The 5,364-nt window shown below is 42.0% G+C and overlaps 1 long non-coding RNA gene across 1 annotated transcript; it reads right to left on the bottom strand.

Annotated features, from left to right (window-relative positions):
* Window positions 1-681: 681 nt before the first annotated feature.
* LOC114789224 (uncharacterized) lies at window positions 682-3,993 on the bottom strand. Its single transcript, XR_003749630.1, has 3 exons — window positions 3,780-3,993; window positions 3,518-3,631; window positions 682-1,227 (listed from the first exon to the last, which is right to left on the bottom strand). It is a non-coding gene; the product is annotated as an uncharacterized LOC114789224 (long non-coding RNA).
* Between the last annotated feature and the right edge of the window lie 1,371 nt (window positions 3,994-5,364).

Below are 5,364 nucleotides of genomic sequence, written 5' to 3'. Positions count from 1 at the left end.
TCGTCTTGTGAAAGGTTTCAGATGCGTTTTAACAAATAGCACATCCTCTGAGTCAGCAGGCGACAATGTGAACGTTGCTATTATGTTTGGATCAAATGCATGTTTCAAACTCAGTGTACACACCAACACAAACGTGCAGGTTAAATGCTTTTTGCTGATGATTTATCCAGGGCCGCAGAATGTGGCGCATTCTGATGAAAGCAGTTTAGACATTGCATTTCATACAGAAAATGGCCATCTACACGTCCGTCAAAAAAAGGGGTGAATAAGTGACAATACTGTTTCCATAAAACACAATTTCTCTATATTCATATATCATTTATGTAGCACATCACCGATGTTAAAAGTATTAAGTAACTGTCAGTCCAAACAAAACTGAATGAACTTAGATCACTCAATTAAAAGGAGCCAACAGGAATGATAAAAACATATGAAGCATATGATATTTGTACAATACAATTACAGTGTAGTGCCTGATTGGATTATTAAATTCAGGAGAATTCCGATTATTTTTCCCTCTCCTGAAACTGGTGCCAAACCCCTCAGAGGGAAATAAAGCATTCCCAGTGGTGAGCAGCTGTTTCCTGCTGCTCCAGCCTTTCTACAGAGATACAGCAAGGAATGATTCAATGTGAAAATGATGCTTCTTCACCCACATGCACACACACATACACACCCTCACATAGGAATGCATCCTCAGCAGTGAATGCAAAACATTTACCGAAAGAAAATGTCATGAAATGTTTCTTTATTCCTAAAAATGTTCTCGACTTCCTTCTAGGGACCCTCCCTTTTACAGGTATCCCTCTTCCTCCATCTCATGCAAATGATTTCTGATAGGACAGGATACTGACAACCAACTGTTTACACAAAAGACAACCCCCACTCCATATTACTATAATACACACTTTATTCTCCTTCTCACACACGTTTGCCTATAGTTTTATCCACATCCATTGACTCACACTCAGTCCATTCATGTGTTCATTAATTATAGCCATTGCCTCTCAGCAAATCACACTCAGTGTGTGTGTGTGTGTGTGTGTGTGTGTGCAAATGGGTGTATCCAACACAGTGACTCAGGTGTTGGCAGCTCATGTCTGCAGCTTCCTTCTTCTGGGTCATTTGTTCAGATCTCGTGTAGCGAAGTCAGTGCCTGGGTATGCACTGATAAGCTCATCTGTCTGATGTTAATCACTTACCTCGGTCTCATCTAACAGCTACATCCTGTGGATAAAGAAAGGGCAAAAAAAAAAAACATCATACCAATATTACTATTGAACTAGTAATGAATTATACTCAATCAGTGGCAATTAAATTCATACATTAGCTACCAATTCAATACATGCCAATGTAAAGTGAAAAAGTTGCTAATTGCTAACTAACAATTTAACAATGCTCTCAAATGTAAATCTGTAATTCCCCTCTTCTTATTAATTCTTAATCATTTACAATTATTCAAATTATTTAATTATTCGCTAGGCTGTAACAAGAATTTACGATACAACAAAAACGTAAAAAACAAAGTACCAGGGGGTTTCTACTTCAAACATAACAAGTGTACAGTTTAATGCCATGACTGCTGGTAGACTTGATGCATCTTGAGGTACATGCTGGAAAGACATTGTCTGATATTTAAAGACATAAAGCTAAAGATAATTTTAAATATAAAATTGTAAATATATTTACATTTACAGCATTTATCAGACGCCCTTATCCAGAGCGACTTACAATCAGTAGTTACAGGGACAGTCTCCCCCTGGAGCAACTTAGGGTTCAGTGTCTTGCTCAGTGACATGATGGTAGTAAGTGGTATTTGAACCGGGGTCTTCTGTTTCTCAGGCGAGTGTGTTACCCACTAGGCTACTACCACCCTATTAACCATATTAACCAACCAATAATAGCTTGTCCAGTGAATTGCCATGGCACACCCTGTGTAAGTGGTTTGATGGAGATGAAGTGCCAAGCACTCTCCACAAACAGGTATTGGTGGTTCTTTATCTGATTATTTATTCATTCCAAATTCATTTGACTATGAAGTCCATTGAGGTGGTGACAGGGTCCTTTCTGTCAGCTAACAATGAAGATAAAGGCAGGCCTGATTTGGATGAGTGCGGACGTGCTGTTTTGGTTTCAAATGCACATCAAAGGGGATGCAAAGAGGACACTGCCCTGTGCATCTCTTCAGGGTGTCGGCATTGTGAAAAAAACACACGAGTGGAAAGCAAACTTATAAATCTGTTCTGTATTTGGAATTGGCAGATAAGTTCATCCTAAGTGATGGCTGATTGACTGTAGCCATGGTTCACACTGTGACCTCCGTAGAGCAGAGAGGGGCTTCTGGGATGGGTAAGGAGCAATGGAAGTTTTGTCGGTTTGTGAATCGTGTGAGTGAGAGTAATGTGTGTGTTGCCTGCCTACACACAAGAACAAAACAACCTGTACGTTCTTCTGAGTTTGAGTTAAATTACTTTTTCATGTTGTTTGTGTGTGTGTGTGACAACGTGAACAAATGCCTGTGCTGCTGCCTCCTACACCTGACACCTCAAACCCCCTTACATATGCACACCCACACCTACACACACACACACACTCACACACACAGCTGCAGTTGCTAATTCCTGTTACAGGCTCAACAGGTTCATACTCGTCACTTCGACTGAAGCCTAACCCACACACACCCACACACTCGACACCATCCACTGTAGGACATTGGAGACACGGGAGGAAACATGCACACCGATCACTGAACTCCACTGGGTATCTCTGTAACATTTTCCTGAGAATTTAGCCCACTGGAAGAGTATAATGCAGAACAATGACTAATATGACCAACCTATTTCTACACTTATAGTGGTTTTTTTCCTCACACCACACCCTAAAACAGATCCACACCGCACCTAAGCACATGAACATTTTATTAAGAACTACGGTCATAAACTTAGTCCACATCCAATTAAGGTAGATGCAGTGTAACGAAAGTCTAACACTAACAGGTAAGTTCACTCTCTCTGGAATCTTTACACAGAACCGAAATAACAGCTGCTAATCTACCTGAAAGTGGGATTCAGGATGCTGCATGTAAGGGATTCACTGTACAACAATTGTTATTCAGATGTTGTTCAGACTTCCAGCAGTGCAGCAAGCTGAAGGTGCAGAAGAAGTGCTGAACAGTGAAAACGGATCCTGCACAGCATGGTTGCACACTTGCAGCACACTTTAAGCTCCCTTTACTCTTTATGCCATCGTCTCTCACATGCATCCATACCACATAACGGCAGCCTTTCATTAACTCTATGATAACTTATGACTGGTCCTGTCAGTGTTTAATGGTTTTGATAGACAGACAGCCTTCATCGGGTAATCATGTCCATGGCTTTATTCCAAGGATCCTAATGCAAATTTTCGAGCAACATGATTTAGACTGTCATTTTATTCATGGATGTACATCCTCATTGTTTTCCTCTCGTTCATGCTCCACTGGCACATTTAATGATGATTAGCAAACAAAACCAACCCTGTTCTGTTAGACTTTGAGTTGTTTGGTGAGAGATTCAACCAACAGTCTAGCACCGCGCCACAAGAAGGCCATCCATCTTTGGTTGCTTAAAAAAACTTGACTGGATGCCAACTGTAAAAAAGAGGGAGGGGATTTAATGGCTTATTTTTTATGTATGCATTTTCAGAATAAGCAATAAAAAAAAAAAAAACAGCACATCAAAAAAAAAACTGGTAAAATAAAGTAAAATTCAGAAATAAACAGAAGCCTCATTACTGACCTGCAATGATCACAACAACATTAGCTTCTTCCTGATTTCCGATGAACAATTGAATGGAAATACCAACATTCTAAATATTAATACTACAAGAAAAAAAAAATAGATGTAGATGTCACCTAAATGAAATGTTGTTTGCTGCAAGCCGGCTGTGCCATCAGTGGTGAAAATGTTTGTCCCAAAATTCAGAGTAGAGCCTGTTAAGAAAGGAACAGATTTTGACACACACAACTTGTTGTTACAGTTCACTGTGGTGAGCCCAATTTTGGATAAAGGCAGAGTACCAGTTACGCAACCAGTTCCTGTAATTGTTGTTTTGTTCTGCATGTGTTTTTGTTCAAGTGGTTCAAACCGAGGGACCACGGCTACTGTTATCAGAGTGGTTAATACCTTGATGCCGTAACACAGAACCCAATGAACCACTCACATGCCGTGTCACCGTGGCACACGTTCTGTGCCCCGTTCTGGTGACACGAAGGGCATCTCGCAGACGCAGAGGTAAGCCTGTGGGCGGGGCTTTCATGAAAAACATATGTTGCTGTGAGGGGCAGGAGGGATACTTTAAACCAAGGGCCATCTCGGCCATCAATCACTAGAACAGCGAGGAAAACATCTTAGACTGGACTAATGAAGAAAACAGGCCTTCGGCAGTCAGAAAGCGACAAAGTACTGCAGAAGATTTTATGTAACCACCATGGAAAGCTGGAAAGATGGTTAAAGTGACATCCAAACAAGTTTTTGAAAACTGTACCCTGTGTCCGGGGCAAGAAACGTGTTTTATGGAAACTGTGGAAACCGATTGTTTTCTCACTCTGCAGGCGATTATAGCGCAGCACCGGTTATGTGATGAAGGATTAACCCTGATCCTGGGCTTAGCTCTGTTTTGAATTAGGATTCTCCATTCACAAAAAGCGCTCAATTCAGGTGCAATGATAGACCAGGCAACCAGCCACAGTTTGCACGAGTGGAAGATGGTGGAACCTACAGGGACTGCACCCAAACCTGGAAGACAGCTGAGGGCAACAGCCTTTGACTGATGGATCACAGAGACCCCTGCTGGTCTCTTAGTAGCAATGCAGTCATTTGGGTTGACATCTTGGATTCCTTGGGTTTACCTTTTGACTCCAGATCAAGGTTCTTGCTTATTTAAAAATACAGAATATACAAAATTCAAAATTTGTTCTCTCATAGAGCCAGGAAACACTGTCCACATTATGTCTGACGCTTGATGCACAGAAAGCTCAGCTGAAAGATCGTGCACTTTGACTATTTTCAGGCTGTGCGAAGCAGCCCAAACGCTTGGTGTCAGGGGTCCTGACACCAGTTGTGTTCAGCTTCTCGGACTTCAGGGCACTTGTGAGTGCAAAAACAGGCCTGGGTCTGTTCACCTGCCAAGTCCCAGTGTGTCAGTCTTTGTTTGAGTGTTCATTTTGTGTTTGTGTGACCTGGGCCAGAGAATAAGGGATGGGGAGCGAGAGAGAGAGGAATCTGTGGGCGTCCAGCTGACAGCACTTCCTCTTCCTGTCTCTGCACTCGCTCCCGTGAGAGAGCCACTGTGGCCGAGCACAGCCCACCTCACGCCTACGGC

Source organism: Denticeps clupeoides, chromosome 4 (assembly GCF_900700375.1).
Source record: "Denticeps clupeoides chromosome 4, fDenClu1.1, whole genome shotgun sequence".
Taxonomy (NCBI): Eukaryota; Metazoa; Chordata; class Actinopteri; order Clupeiformes; family Denticipitidae; genus Denticeps; species Denticeps clupeoides.
Note: the sequence above shows the minus strand (reverse complement) of the source record. Positions and strands in the feature narration are given on the sequence as shown.